Genomic DNA, 16,422 nt, shown 5'->3' on the forward strand with positions numbered 1-16,422 from the left:
TTATCAATAATGCCTGGTATTACTTCCACCAATAGCATCGTCATTATTACTATTATAATAATACACAAAGACCGACCCCTTTCTGAGTGCTGAATTCCAGCAAAAAGACAATAGTATGTTCTTACTTAGTTCCGTTTAGCAGGTAATTTGAAAATATACTGAGGGATTATAACTTACTGAATTCTGTAAATATACGGAACATTGGCTACCTGGTATTATTATTATTATTATAATCATCAACATTGGAAGAATCAGACATTATATTGATGAGGATATTACAAAGATGCTTGTTAATTCTTTTATTACTAGCAGATTAGATTATTGAATTGCCCTTCTCATTGGCCGTCAAAGTAGATTAATTCATTGACTACAAAAAAATTCAAAATAAAGCGGCTAGACTTATAAAATTAACGAAACAAAGAGCTCATATAACACCAGTTCTCCAGGAATTGCACTGGCTTCCTGTGAAGTATAGGATAGAATTTAAGATATTGTGCTCTGTTTTTAGATGTCTGGATGGATTGGCACCTGAATATTTGCAGGAACTAATTAAAAAATATGAACCCACTCGAAATTTAAGATCATCTCCGTCCCAACTTCTAAAAGTTACCACCGCAAAATCCACTTTCGGTAAAAAAAAAAAAAAAAAAGACTTTTTCATCCATTGCCCAATGCCTATGGAACGCACTCAGTCCTCGGACAAAGTCCCGTGAAAATTTATCAACTTTCAGGAAATGTCTGAAGACTGAGTTGGTCCGTAAGGCTTATTTTTCATGAAATAGATGGTGCTTAGATTTTGTTTCTGTCTTCATGCTTATTTTGTAGTGTCGTGATTTTATTATTTTTAATTATGTAAAGCGCCGCCGCAGAGTACGATTAACGTGGATGTTTAGGCGCTTTATAAATTCGTTATTAATTATTGTTATTATTATCATCATTGTGAGTATTAAGATGATCATCATCATCAATTCCCGACTCAAAGCTCGAAGTGCACCCATCCACCTTCCCATATCACCAATAAGTATCAATATTTTACACCAACTACATACAATGTACTAGTACTACTATTACTACTACTTCCCCTCTTTGCCCCAATCCCCATCCCATAATAACACACCTGCCTACTTGGAATTGGACAATTTCAGGGGCAATAACTCAGTAGACAATATAACTACCATTACCAAGTATCAATTTGTGTTGAAATACATTATACATATTTAATGCTTTAAAATCCGTTATATACAATATCTGGCAACAACACTTCGTTTTCAAGAAGTTCATTGAATGAAAACTCTTTATATAAGTGTCAATTAGGACACCCAAAAATTCGTATTTCTACGAAATGTTCATAGCAGTAGGCAGGGCGGTCATAATGACTGGATTATCTACTTTCTCTCCTATCTCAAAGCCCCAAGTGCATCCTGGCTCCAAAGGTCATCGCACTGTAATGTGCTTTGATAACCAACATCAGGAATGCAAGGCAGGGAAATGTGCCAAGAATAAAAACAAAACAACCATAACATAAAGAATAACATTTATTTAAAAACCAACAAACTAATAAAATAAAAAGGATAACGAATAACACAACCTCCGCCCCCCCCCCCCCCCCCCCCAAAAAAAAAAAAATTGTTTCTAGAAATTAAATAACAAAAAACAAAACAAAATCAGATAATTTTTGTTTCATACCAAAAGAAAAAAAAAAGAAAAGGAAAAACCTATCAATGTAACAAAGCATATGATTGAAAGGTGGCAGACCCGAGAGTACAATAGGAGGAGCACCCGATTCATACATAATCAATCCAGCAGTAACTTGGCACATCTAATGGGAAAGTAGGACCTTGCAATAACGTAGCATCCTATTCAAAAGATAGCTATCAATTGGGCACCTCTAATGGGAAAGTAGGACTTTGTAATAAAGCAGCATCCTATTCAAAAGACAGCTATCAATTGGGCACCTCTAATGGGAAAGTAGGACTTTGCAATAAAGTAGCATCCTATTCAAAAGATAGCTATAAATCGGACACCTCTAATGGGAAAGTAGGACTTTGCAATAAAGTAGCATCCTATTCAAAAGATAGCTATCAATTGGGCACCTCTAATGGGAAAGTAGGACTTTGCAATAAAGTAGCATCCTATTCAAAAGATAGCTATCAATTGGGCACATCTAATGGGAAAGTACTTTTCTATAAAGTAGCATCCTATTCAAAAGATAGCTATCAATTGGGCACCTCTAATGGGAAAGTAGGACTTTGCAATAAAGTAGCATCCTATTCAAAAGACAGCTATCAATTGGGCACCTCTAATGGGAAAGTAGGACTTTGCAATAAAGTAGCATCCTATTCAAAAGATAGCTATCAATTGGGCACCTCTAATGGGAAAGTAGGACTTTGCAATAAAGTAGCATCCTATTCAAAAGACAGCTATCAATCGGACACCTCTAATGGGAAAGTAGGACTTTGCAATAAAGTAGCATCCTATTCAAAAGATAGCTATCAATTGGGCACATCTAATGGGAAAGTACTTTTCTATAAAGTAGCATCCTATTCAAAAGATAGCTATCAATTGGGCACATCTAATCGGAAAGTACTTTTCTATAAAGTAGCATCCTATTCAAAAAATAGCTATCAATTGGGCACCTCTAATGGGAAAGTAGGACTTTGCAATAAAGTAGCATCCTATTCAAAAGATAGCTATCAATTGGGCACCTCTAATGGGAAAGTAGGACTTTGCAATAAAGCAGCATCCTATTCAAAAGATAGCTATCAATTGGGCACCTCTAAGGGGAAAGTATTTTGCTATAAAATAACATCCTATTCAAAAGACAGCTATCAATTGCTATAGTCCGCAGTGACTGACTCGCTATTTTAAAAAAAAAAGATAAACTGTGACTCAATGGGCCTTAATACTGCAGGGTTGAATAACAATGTGAAATTGAATGGAATGTAAGATTCAATTGAATAAACAAAAACAGATAATGTGGACGTTTTGGGTTTCCCCTTTATCAACAAAACAGACGATTGAGATAATGTGACAGGCGTCATTCATCCTGTTTTGTTAATAAAGGGGAAACCCGAAACACTAACATTATCTGTTTTCGTTTATTCAATTGAAGCTTACATTCAATTTCACAGTTATTTATTTCTTTGAGCTTTGATCAGCAACATTTACATTACTATAGGGTTGCCAAGTCAGGGGGCAAAAATTTATTGAACTTTTACGCAAACACATTGACCGTAACCGACCCCATTGTGAACATTGGACTCCAGTAAAAAGTCAGTAGGTACTTACTTTTCCCCCCGTTTGGCAGGTGATTGGAAAATATACTCAGGGTTTATAACATACGAAATTCCGTAAGTATATGGAAAATTGGCAACATTGTTAATATTTTAAAAGTTTGCTTTGCAAATAAATATATGTAACAAGAAAGTGCATCAAAATCATCATCATTGCATCATACACTTGAAACCGTTAAACAGCCCAAAGATAAAGAAGACAGAAAATGCTTCAGATGTCCATCAGAATTCATCCATAGCTAATCTCCAACAATAAAAATAAAAATGCTTTTCACAAGATAGCTCACACGGTAGAGTCACGCTCTCCCTGGCCAAACGGAGTTGTCGTACCAGTAAGGTCGCGGGTTCAAACCCCCATCACTGCCACTGTCTTCTGGCACTTTCCTTCTCACTTCATCTCTAGGTGAGTGTGATGCAATGTTAACACATAGTCTTTAAATGAATAATGGAACCCCTTCTATACCTGAGACAGCATCAACAACTTGTACAATGGAAGACTTAAATGTGATGGATGGCTCAAATAGGGGACGGTGTTAGAAAAACACAGAGAGAGAGAGAGAGAGGCAGAGAGAGAGAGAGAGAGAGAGAGAGAGAGAGAGAGAGAGAGAGAGAGATAAATAAACAAATAGCAAGAATCTTTGGTATAATCAAAAACAAAAAGCTTTCAATACAGTTGAAGTCGGCAAATGGAAACTAATACTGCTTCATTGGAAAGGCCACTTAAATAAAAACAAAATGTCGATAACATAATTTTGACCATATTATTAACCAGCACTGTCTAATCAAAACACGTGCCAGTTAAAATTGGAACTATTTCAGACTGCAGAACATTGTAATTTTTTTTTTTAATTTATTAATTTTTCTAATAAGAAAATGAAAAATGGAGTCATCCCATGTCTTCAAGTGAACAAATAGATCCGTGGATTAAAACTGGTATCAAGCCTATCACCACCCATTGCCTTTTATAAGGTAAAAATAACAGTAAGTATTGAATTGTAAGCTTCAATGTATTAGACAAAGACAGATACTGTGGTCATTTTGGGTTTCCCCTTTATCAACAAAACAGGATGAATGAAACACTAGACGAATGAGATAATGATAATGTGCTGATAGGATGTTAAACCTTGACTGTCTTGGAGAACAACAAATAATTATTGAGAGCCTGGATAGCGGTGCAATAGTTTATTTGCTTTTAATGAGGAGATGATCAAAATTGTATTGTATATATTATTGTGTTGTAATTTATGGTGAAATGTCTTCTATTCATATGGCCTGTTTTTTGACAGCAGGAGTGTTGACAGTTCATTACATCTTTATACATGTTTCGTCATTAGATATGTTACCCATTCTCTAACTCTATGCATCATCATGTACACATCTGTGCTGATACTAAATAATGTTATAAAAAAACAGAGAATGAAATTTTAAACAAACAACTGAAAAGATGTTCTGTATTGTTATAGCTACAAATATAAATACCACAATAGACATATATGTAACATTAATAGGTTGTACCAATTATGAAAGCCACTCATGGAATTGGATAATTGGCACACTTCTTAATTGGAATGATTTCTGAAAAACTGCCCTGTTCCAGTTAAGTGGCCAAGACTGTACTGACAAATGAATAAGAGTGAAAAGGAATTATATCATGTACGCATATGAATCAATGAAAAGCATTTTTAAAAACTCTAGTTCAATTTTCACTATAACTATATGGAATCCACACTCACCCTATACGATGGCAATTCCTATTTCCAGGGAATGATTTAAGTGTACATCCCTTCTAAGAAAACAAACTAATTGATACAAGCCAAAATGTTGTGTGCTATAGTCAAACAGTAAGGAGGTTGGGGGGGCCGGGGGGGGGGGGGGGGGGAGGGAGACAGACACAACTCGAGCTAATTTAATTATTATGTAATGAGAAATGCGTCGAGTTGGTGAGAGAGATGTTCTCTCCATAGACATATCATTTTTGAGAACGATGTTCCATCATTGCACTGTAAGGAGGAGGAGGAGGAGGATGTTAAAAAAAAAAAATAAAAAAAAAAAAAGAGAGAGAGAGAGAGAGAGAGAGAGAGAGAGAGAGAGAGAGAGAGAGAGAGAGAGAGAGAGAGAGAGAAAGAGATGGGGAACCAAAAAAAAGTTTTTAAAAGAAAGAAGCAATGAAACAGACAGGTGAAGTATCCCATCTGAAAGAAAATTGTAAAAAGTGTCATTTTCTTTTTTACCGTAATTATCATCTGCCAATTTTAGTTAGTAAAATCTAATTCCTGGACAATATTTTGTCATCATTAACTAAAATTGTCAAACTAAAGAGACTATCATCACTATCAGTGTGTAATAAGCAAAGGCAAAGTACAAAAGCCATTAATGCAAGCAAAGGTGCCAAGATTGGTACATTATCACTCTCTTGAAAATATTTAAATATCATTTTAGTTTTAGAATTGAATCCTTACTCCTAGTTCTTTTCGGAGTTAAGTACCGCTAGAATTTACATTATATAATCTAATCAAATCAATTAGAGAGATGAGGTTAACCTTGTCGACTTCTCTCATTGGTGTACAAGGATTTCATCTACTATGCTGATGCAAGGTCATGGCAATTTACTTTGTAAATTGTAAATAATGATAGTTTATTCTCGACAGGTAACACTGGGAGGGGAAGGGGGCGGCAGTGTGAATGTCAGTGTCAATGTGTGTAGAATGATCATGTGCAATGTAAATAGTAAATTCAATATGCTGTGATTGAATAGTATGATGATACCCCCCCCCCCCCCCTCCAATCAATAATAATTCAGACACACCTAGGGTATAAATAAATAAGATAAATTTAAAAAAATATATAAATAACAAAATTGACAGATTTCCTGGTTCTACCTAAGTCTGTTGTGTTTAGACCGTGATTGATGGTTGAATTGAAGATGGGCTACGGCTGCGATCAAGTAAGAAAAATGGAAGAGAACGGGGAACTGCATTGTTCTGCTTTACTTTCTCGAATGTTGCTTTCTTAAAATATTAGATTGTAACCAAAGAATTTATAGCCCACATTATGAAAATATGAGTTGAAAGACTTAAATCTGTCACAGAACAGCTTCATGATTAGGGAAATAATATGGTGGGAAGGGCGAACGAAGAGGAAGCGGTGCGTCAGTCAGAGATTCAACAAAGATTTACCCAACCAGTTATTTACGAATGGGGATCATAATAGGTCAGTTGAGATAGTAGAACAAATACAATATACGTACTAACACTTACCAAAATGAGCTTGCACATTGAAGGAGAAAAGAACATCCAAATATCTACTCTTTCGAAGCGTGGTGTAAACCAACGTAAGCAAAAATAACAATAAATGAATAACAAGGCGAAAACGAGAAAGAACCAGATAGAACGCAGAAGGGACCAGACGTACTTGTTAAAAGGTGCCAAAGCCAAGACACATCCGTACAGAGGAGAAGGGAGGGGACGCGAGAGAGAGAGAGAGAGAGAGAGAGAGAGAGAGAGAGAGAGAGAGAGAGAGAGAGAGAGAGAGAGAGAGAGAGAGGGAGAGAGAGCTGCTCACAACGGGGGTCGAATGTGTCTTGTCAAAACAATTTACTTACTCTTTCCACTTTCCTACACCAGGTTAAAGTTCACTCTACAGTGCAATGACAATACGCTTTTCAATAAAATACCCCCCCCCCCCCCTCTTTTTAAAAACTTCATAACACAGTAAAATAATTATGACGTACCATATCAAATTGATACCGTGCCTGGATGAACTCGGTGCTGGCTCATAGTCACGAATATGAAAACTGGGGTTCAATTCTATTGATGCTATGCATTTAGATAAATTGCTCACAACATCCGCCAGCCGGAATTAATGTACCAACACACAAAGCTATGTGTAACCTTAAGCGTTTATAGTCTGATTGATAGAATCTAGGGAAGGCTAATCATTATAATGGCTGTCCAAAAACAATCACAAAGAGCTCGGTGACGTCAGTTTCGACCCTTCTATAGATAGTATGCGCTTGGCTAAGAAGCTCACAACATTGCCATCCGGAAGTATAACGGATCAACACACAAAACTATATGTAACCATCTCAAGTGATGTACCAGGTTGGCAGTTATGCATTTCTAACCATCCTAACTTATTCCATTTATTTTACAATTGTGCTTCTTGTCTGTTCTGAAATTTTGATCTCATTGTGGAAAGTGTCATTTTAACGATTCAAATGTGCTGGTACTAAACCCGATAATTTAGCAACATTTGGACTGGCCTCTGTTATCTCAAACTTGTTAGTGTTAGTAATAGTAATTAAAAAGGCTGACTTTAATATGTTGCGATTCGATGAAGATGAAAAAAAAAAAAAGGGGGGGGGGGGGGGGGGGGGCCACACGTCGTCCCCTCATCCCGGGCCAAATGAGCGTTCCTTATTTTATTTTTGAAAAGTTGGCAGCTATGTATATGTAACCATGAACTTTTATAGTCTGGTTAATACAGTTTAGTGAGAAGTACTCATAAATGTGGATGGCAAAAAGCAATAACAAAGACCAGAGTGACGTCATCTTTGTTCTATATATACTCATTATGGTGGATAAGAAGACAATAAAGACAAGTTTCTTAAAAAGCAAAAGAATCAATAATATTCTTATTTATTATTATTTAAATTCCAAATTAATTTACGTTTCATGATCGAGTTTTTTTTTGTGGCTATGAGATTAGCGGTATAACACTCGTCTTCGGATATGAAGGTCCCGGGTTTGAGTACTGCTCTCAGCGGCGCATTATGGAGTCATCTACTCACATTATCTCAACGTACTCAGGAATAAAATGAGTACCTGGCCGATAAAAATGTTGTCCCTTTCCGACAAATGATTGTAACATCGCGATTCAGACGGCATGTCTCATTCTACATCATCAGTATAACGGCGATGTGGTCCTTTGGTTTGACAGTCGCTTTCGGGTCGGAAGGTCCTGGGTTTGAGCCTCACTCGCATAGTTGATTCCTTGGAAAAGGCTCTTTAATCACATTCTCTCACCGTACTCAGGTGTAAAATGAGTGCCTGGCCGTCAACAGCGTTGTCTCTGACGGAAAAAAATTGTATTATCGCCTAACAGGCGTCATGTCTTGTTCTACATGTTACGTGTTCCTGTTTGACAGGGACCACCGACGCCTGAGTTATTTCACTGTGCCCTTGGAATAGACCCTGGAACCCCCCCCCCCCCCCCACCAAAAAAATAAAAATCCTCGTTATGGATAAAGTTAATTTTTTATCTTTTGGAATAATGAATTATTCATCCATAGAAATAAATATAATGCTGTTATGTCGGATATCATGTTTTAATCAGGAGTGAAGAAAGAGGTGGATAAGAGAAATTATATGCTTATTTATTGCTTTGCGGCGCTGCATTGCGGCCAATACCTGTTATTGCGGTCTTTTCTTTAAAAAAATTCAGATCGCGATTAAAGATAGCCCTAAATTTTCACTAAGACGAGTTGTGAGTATTTTATTTTAGTTAATACACATTTCATGATTAAATAGTGTGCCGTTCCAAAATCAATAATAGATACCAGTGTTATTGGATAACATTCACCACAAAAAAAAAAAAAAAAAATCAAAACGTAATTTGTCTTTGATTATGTGGTCTATGTGGTTTTGTCGTATGACACTCGCTTTCGGATCGGAAGGTCCTGGGTTTGAGCCTCACTCGGTGTATTGTTGAGTCCTCGGAAAAGACTCTTTAGGCCTATTCACATTCTCTCATCGTTCTCAAGGGTGAAATAAGTAGTACCTACCTGACCGTTAACAGCGTTGTCTCTGACGGAGAAAAAAATTGTATTATCGCGTAACAGGCGTCATGTCATGTCTCGTACTACATGTTAAGTATTGCTGTTGTCTGGGGACCCTTTGTAAAGCGCTTTAAGCACATTTAGTGGATATTGCTCTATATAAAAGCTCAAGTTTTAAAAAAAAACATCTCATAGTACAAAGACAAAAAAAAAGAAGAGAACAACATCCCCCCCCCCCCCCCTCCCCTCCCGTACAAAACCAAAAAAAAAAAAAAAACAAAAAAAAAACACAGAAACAACACAAACAAAAACAAAAACAAAACAAACAAAAACAAAACAAACAAAAACAAAACAAAGAACAAAAACAAATACAAATCAAACAAACGAAATTGATGCTATCGGCCACTCTGCTAGGAATTGAATCTCAGTCTTCTTCTTCCGCTAATTTAAAGGACAGACGCGCTATTTTATCCATACGCAGTCGCGCTGTCTGTTGTTGCACCACGCACAGACCGTTCAGATTTGTTGATCTAACGGTGTGTAGAGTGACAGGTTGGCGTTTTTAGAACCAACCGTCAAATTATGACGAACTAGAAGTTACTCTCCAAGTTATCTCTGGGTCGGATAACATGCAGTTTGGTGTAGCCTTTACTAGGGTGTGATTACTCATCATCAACATCATCCTCATCATCATCGTCGTCGTCGTCGTCGTTTTCGTACAATGATAACCTACACAAATATGTAAATATTATTTCTAGACGTGATGGGAATTTATAAAGGGAGACAACTGTACATTTTTGATATTTTTATTTTTTGGTAGATAAGAAGAGTTGCATACCTTTAATGCTAAAAAGAAACAAACAACAAACTGCGCAGTAAATTGATGATGATTGTCGGACAAAAATAACTTGGATAACAATCAAATTAAAGTTGTGACAAATTTTGCAATTCATAATGAGTCACCCATGGCGATTCCTTTATTTTGTTGTTGCCAGTTTTGCCGCCTGCCAAGATTGGGCACAATAATGATTTTCACGAGTGTGGTGATTATCATTTATCCTCTCTTCTAAAGTAGAGCGGCCAAGGTTCGAAACTGTCGGATAAAGGATCATAATAGCGACATCGATAAGAGAGAGAGAGAGAGAGAGAGAGAGAGAGAGACACACACACACATACACGGGGAGAGAGAGAGAGAGAGAGAGAGAGAGAGAGAGAGAGAGAGAGAGAGAGAGAGAGAGAGAGAGAGAGAGAGAGAGAGAGGGGTAATAGAACAAACCTCTCCACCCCACCCCCCAAAAACCCCAACAAAACTCCAACAAAAACAAAACAAAAAACACCCCTAAATAAATAAATACCTTCACAGCTTCAGACAAGGAAACAAACAAACAAACAAACAAACACACACACCTACACAAGACAGTAAACAACAAACAAACAAACAAACAAACAAACAAACAGGGAAATATCAAATTCTTCAACCAACCATACAAGCCGACGTTTAGGCTATATATTTGCAATATCTACAAGGTGATGCCAACAAAATAACAAACAGACGCAACAACATTAAAACATAAAAGAAAAGAAAGCAAAAAAGAAATTTAAAAAAATTAAAAAACTATATATTTATATATATATATTATAGCAAAAAAAAAAAAAAAGAACAAAACAAAAACAACAACAAACGAACAAAGAAGACAAAACAACAAAAAAACGGAAACAAAATGGAAAAAAAAATACACAATAAAACAAAAGGAAAAAAAAACGCCCCCCCCCAAAAAAAAAAAAACAACGCAAAAAACAACAACAAAAAAAATCAGAAAAAATACAATAACAAAAAAACAAAAACAAAAAAAACAACAAAAAACAAAACAAAACAAAAACAAACAAACAAAAACAAAAAAAAAACAAAAAAAAACCAAACAAAAAACAAACAAACAACAAACCTCTCCACCCCACCCCCCAAATAAAAAAAAAACAAAACAAAAAAAAAAACAAACAAAACAACAAACAACAAAAAAAAAAAAAAAACCCAACAACTAAACAAAGCAAAAAAGCAAAAGGACAAATATTGATTTGATATCATTCTTTCCCTGTAACCCTGACATACATAAACTTTTATAGTTTGGAAAACAGAGTGAAAACCGCCTATCTAATTCACTAGATTAAAAAAAAACAAACAAAAAAAAACAAAGAAATAATAAACAAACATTACAACAACAAAAAAAAAAAAAAACCCAAAAAAAAAAAAAACACAAAAAAGAAAAAACAAAGAAAAAACAAACAAAAACCAAAATCACAAAACAAACAAAAACCAACAAAAAAACCAAACCAAAAACACAAAACAAACAAAAAGCACCCCCCCCTCCAAAAACAAAAACAAAACAAAAACAAAAAAACAACAAACGAAGTGTACATCAAATAAAAGTGAACGTCATCCAAATAAATAAAACAATTTTTCAAAAAATCGCAAGTTTAACACATTTGATGGTCGCGCGTGTGTGTTGAATATGATTACAATGATAACAAAAATTTAAGAAGGTATCTACATGGGAGAGTGACAATTAAAAAAAAAAATCTAAATGTAAAAGAGGGGATAATAGCCTACAGCTACAACACGCAGCCTGAAGGTTGTGCTGCACAATGAGAAGAACAGACGTGCACCTATCTGCAGGTCTGATCACGTAATCTGTGTGTCTGATAACCCATTTCATTATGGGCTCATAGTTGCAAAGGAAATTTAAAAAAAATGACGCAAAATATTGTCCATTCCATTACACATGATTAGGTCCATAATTAATTGCGTTCGGATGTCAGACCTGCATCGATGTACACGTCGAGCAGAACCAATCGCCCACATAGAAAAGGGAATAGTTTATTAATTTCCATCTGAATCATGTTGAGTCATTTGAGAGAGAGAGAGAGAGAGAGATATGCTGATTTTTGTTGTTTTGTTTTGCAAGAACTCTCTTCAAGACAAAAGTCAATAAAAATCAATCAAGCTATTTTTGGAATCAATGCTTTGTCACATGACTTAATGAATGAATGCCACAACAAGCGAAGTCCACTGCGAAATTTTTCAAGTGGAACAATCTCTACTTATAATATACTATTTTCTGCAAATGGATCACATGCCTTGCCACCCGAGGAATTCGTGCTGACCTTGCCCGGGACACAGCTTGACTTGAATAAGTAGGTCAAGAAATTTAAAAGCGTTAGATAAAGTTAAGACGTGTTAGATTTATCGTTTGTCCGTTGCCCTCGGTGGGTACACGAGTATGGGAAGTGCGAATGTGTCAGTTGTCAATGAGTGTGTAATCTTAGGCAACACCCCGCTCCCCTTTGAGTGAAGGGCTACAATAGCAGACAACAGATTGTAAATATCGACGTGTTTGTATGTGTACCCTACGGAATATATTTATTGTATGTCCAACAAAGTACAAACTCTTCTATGGATTATATTTTAAGACTTCCGTTTGAGTTCCGAATTAGAGCTTTTGTTGACTCAATCATCTCTTGATATTCTCATTTTCAAGTGTTTAGACCTTTTGAACTTTTATTTATAATCGACGTCATGACTCCGATTTCAAAACCGTCTCAAGTTAATTCAATAGTCCACGTTTGAATAATCAATATTTAGATTTGAATTGGTTTGTTTCCACTAAGAGGTGTGAATTCATATTTTATTCTCGTGTGCGTTTGAAGTGTAAGTAGAATAGCAACGAGGCATTCTGCATTGTCTTGGTGAATGGGAATGAATTATAATTTGTTACTTCACAACTCAATGTTAAAGTTAAAGGTTTCATTTAGTCATTTCATTGAATAAAAATGTCATGTTTCGTCTTGATCAATCTATTTTGCTCCAAATTAATGAATTAATGATTAATGCAAGTTCCCCATTCTGTAATTTGTATCTTGATGGCTTAAAAAAAATATAATTGAATTCATATGAATAGGATTAACTTTTTCCTTTTAAGTTTTAAAATCTTTGTCTAAGAATTTTACTATTTTGATCAGATATGTATTGAACATTGCTGTTGCTCCTAGGCCCTGTGAAGTGAATTGGAAGGACTGCATGGGTTTTAAACTTAGATAAATTGCTTAAAGAAGGTGACAACAAGAAATGAAGTGAGTAGGAATGTGCCAGAAGACAACAGAGAATAAAAACTTTGTGGTGGCAATGGGGGCTCGAACCCTAGACCTTACTGGTACGAGAACTTCGCCTGCCTTGGGAGATCGTGACTTTACCATGTGAGCTATCCACGACCCCGGGGTCATTTCTTGTTGTTGTCAACACAAGTGCCTACTCCACTCACTTTTATGAATTAAAGAAGGCGAACAACTCCAGTGATTGCTTGAAGTCTAGTCTGAAATGCCTTTATTTGGACCATTTCATTTTCCGGCTTTCAAAACGGTGTAGTGGCTGTTGTTTGACTATTTAGTAGTTTGTCGGTTTCTCAATTGATTAGTTATTATTCCAGATGTCAAGGTCTTTTAAATCATAGACTTTTTTGTGTGACAGTTTAACTTAAGACTTAAGATTCTCTGTTTTGTTGCATTTGTCTGGATTGTATTTGTCTTGATTACCCAAGCCATGGAAAGGAACAGGTAAGACTCTTTAACTATTTCCTTTACATTTACGTTAGAGTACGGTTCATGCAGTACATGTACTAAGATTGGAGTGATACGGAGAAGATTAGTATAGCCCTTGCGCAAGGAAGACAGACAAAAGCGTTCTTTATTTGGAGGGGGGGGGGGGGGCCTGTCCCAATAGCTCAGGCGGTAGAGCACTTGCTTCAGACTCATAGGGACCGAGATCAAGAATGAAGATGCAGTCGAGATTTTTTTCAGCCCCCCCCCCCCCCCCTCCGTCCATCCAGCAGTGAGCTGGGTCTGTTCGATCTGGTGGAAAGTATTTTGTTATACACTAGCGTCCTATCTAAAGGATAGTAAGCAAACCATTGACCCTTTCACACTATAGAAACTGGGATAAAACTCACTCCATGGCCCAATGGCTCTGAAGGACCACTTTTTTGTTGTTTTTTTTTTACCTTAGAGTTCATAAAAAATATTATCAGATGATCTTTGAAAAGTTTTGTAACTCTCTGGAGTTGAAAATGAATGGAAATTGAATGATTTATTTGATTTCCCTGTCCTGTCAAACACAAAATAAAACTCACAATGTAAATCACCCAAGGCACGGCTAACTACCAGAACTAAGACATTCAAAAATATATATATTAATATTACATATCTGGGGGGTGAAGTGGCTGAGTGGTTAAGGCATTGCACTGTGACTCAGAAGGTCCCAGGTTCAAGCCCTGCTTCAGGCACTTTCTTTTTGTTTTTTTCTCGGGCAAGATTATTAACCCCCAGTTTGCTCACTTGGACAACATGGGTGATTCCTGTTGACATCAGACATCTTGTTTGATGAATTATCTATACTCCTTCGTGGAATGCCTAGGTGACGATCTCTTATGATGTCGTGGTGGAAGGTCATAATTTTTTTTCTTTTTAAATTACATGCAGTCCACTCTGGATAATCGCAACACCATGGGATCAGCGAAAATGTTGCGATTAACCGAAGTTGCAATTAATGGAAGTTGAGTTTCCTGTCCACGATTGTAACATTTTACACATTTATGCCAAACTCAAACAAGTAGTTGTAAACAAAGTTCTTGGTCCACCGCAGACAAATCGATTTGATTGAAACGAAAAACCATTTGGCATTCCTGTATTCATATTGTAATATGGCATTCCTGTATTCATATTGTAATATGGCATTCCTGTATTCATATTGTAATATGGCATTCCTGTATTCATATTGTAATATGGCATTCCTGTATTCATATTGTAATATGGCATTCCTGTGTTCATTTTCACAAGCAAAGGAAGCTTTGGTGCAAGTCAACATCTTATTCAGATTGGATTAACTTTCACTCTTTTGTTCTCAACATAAATTTGTAAGATTAGCCGTGATGAGAGACAATAAACTCTCACCAAACTCATTTGTCACAATGCACAGTTGTCAATCCAAAACAAAGGATATCTCTCAGTCTCTCTTTACAACTGTCATTGTCTCTCTGTTGTAAACTCTATGCCCAGCCCCCCTCGCCTCCTATTTAATGGCCACAGATGACATCACAAACACATACTGTAAAGTCCCGCCATCTTTTGTCTCAAATATAGAATGGTGACACACTACTGTAGCATTAAATTCCGCACACTCTCGATTTTTCAACCTGTCACGATTTCTTCTATGATGAAATTAAATCATGATATTTTGTTTGATTGATTTATTGAATTTACCACTTCTTTAAGGCAAAAATTTGTTGCAATTAACCGAAGTTTGTTGCAATTTATCAGTGACTTTTATATAGAATTAATTCTGTTTCTTGGGAAATGTTGCAATTAATCGAAAGTTGCGATTATCTGGAGTGGACTGTATCTTCTTTCAAATACCTGAAATCGTGATTTCTTCAAATTACTTATTTAATAAAATTTTTATCAAATTTTGCCTTTAGAGCATGGCACACACTCTAACTCTGATATATCTGTTATCTCTATCATTATCAACAATTGTATTTTTATTTTTTGGTTGTTTTTTAATGTTTATTTTGCTTGTTTTTTTTCCTTTTGTTTTTTTTTTTGTTCTTGTTTTTTGGCACCTAGAATAACATAGTGTTACCGTTTTAAGGCGATTGGTCACATATGTAATTCCGAATGTTCCGATTGTGACGCCTCGACTGCCTGTGTAGTCAATTGTGTTCAATTCCTTCAACACGTGACCACTCCTGTAAAGACTGATAGCTTAAATAAGCTCAGAAGACACCATCAAAGCATCATCTTTCAACTAAGAACACAACACATACGCATTTAAAGCAAAACTACAAAAGACACATCCCCTTCCTGCCCCCTATGCCAACACCCCAATGAAACAGTAACACACACCACTTGCTTGAGTGTCAACCTCTTGAAGACCTGAGATGCACATTCCTCCCACCAAATCCAAGCATCAGTAACACACTGTATAGTCACCTGGAACAACTACAAAAGATGTCTAACTTCTACATCATAGCTTGTGTCGCTGGTTCGAATAAGTAAATAAGTCAACTAAACCAGAAATCAAATTTTAGTTAAATAAGATTCGTGCTGAAAACAAAACAAAACAAAAAAAAAGAATTGTTGAACCCCTATAATAGACTAGCATCCTATCCAAAGGATAGCAAACAATTGCTATTTTCCATTTCATGCAATTGTAATCGGGATGAATTTCAGCTACAAGGATCTCATGGTTCTGAAGGACTACTTCACCTAATTAGCCACAGACAGGTTCATAATTACATATGTGACCAA

At 36.1% G+C, this 16,422-nt stretch overlaps 2 protein-coding genes and 1 pseudogene across 4 annotated transcripts in view; 2 read left to right on the top strand and 1 right to left on the bottom strand.

The window, feature by feature from the left end:
• Positions 1 to 6,707, bottom strand: part of LOC144956962 (protein tyrosine phosphatase type IVA 1-like) — a 56,502-nt gene extending 49,795 nt beyond the window's left edge. For all 3 annotated transcript variants that reach the window (XR_013642050.1, XM_078887829.1, XM_078887827.1), the window contains exon 1: positions 6,551 to 6,707. The gene's annotated coding sequence lies outside the window, so the exon portion shown is untranslated. The remainder of the gene's footprint in view (positions 1 to 6,550) is intronic.
• Positions 6,708 to 12,108: 5,401 nt separating this feature from the next.
• LOC144956545 (oxysterol-binding protein-related protein 1-like) overlaps positions 12,109 to 16,422 on the top strand; it is a gene marked incomplete at its 3' end in the record, with an annotated part of 39,559 nt that continues 35,245 nt past the window's right edge. The window contains 1 exon segment of the mRNA XM_078887104.1: positions 12,109 to 12,258.
• Positions 13,714 to 13,810, top strand: LOC144957418 (U6 spliceosomal RNA; annotated as a pseudogene).

This window comes from Berghia stephanieae, chromosome 11 (assembly GCF_034508935.2).
Source record: "Berghia stephanieae isolate SIO BIC M18660-M18661 chromosome 11, UCSD_Bste_1.3, whole genome shotgun sequence".
NCBI lineage: Eukaryota > Metazoa > Mollusca > Gastropoda > Nudibranchia > Aeolidiidae > Berghia > Berghia stephanieae.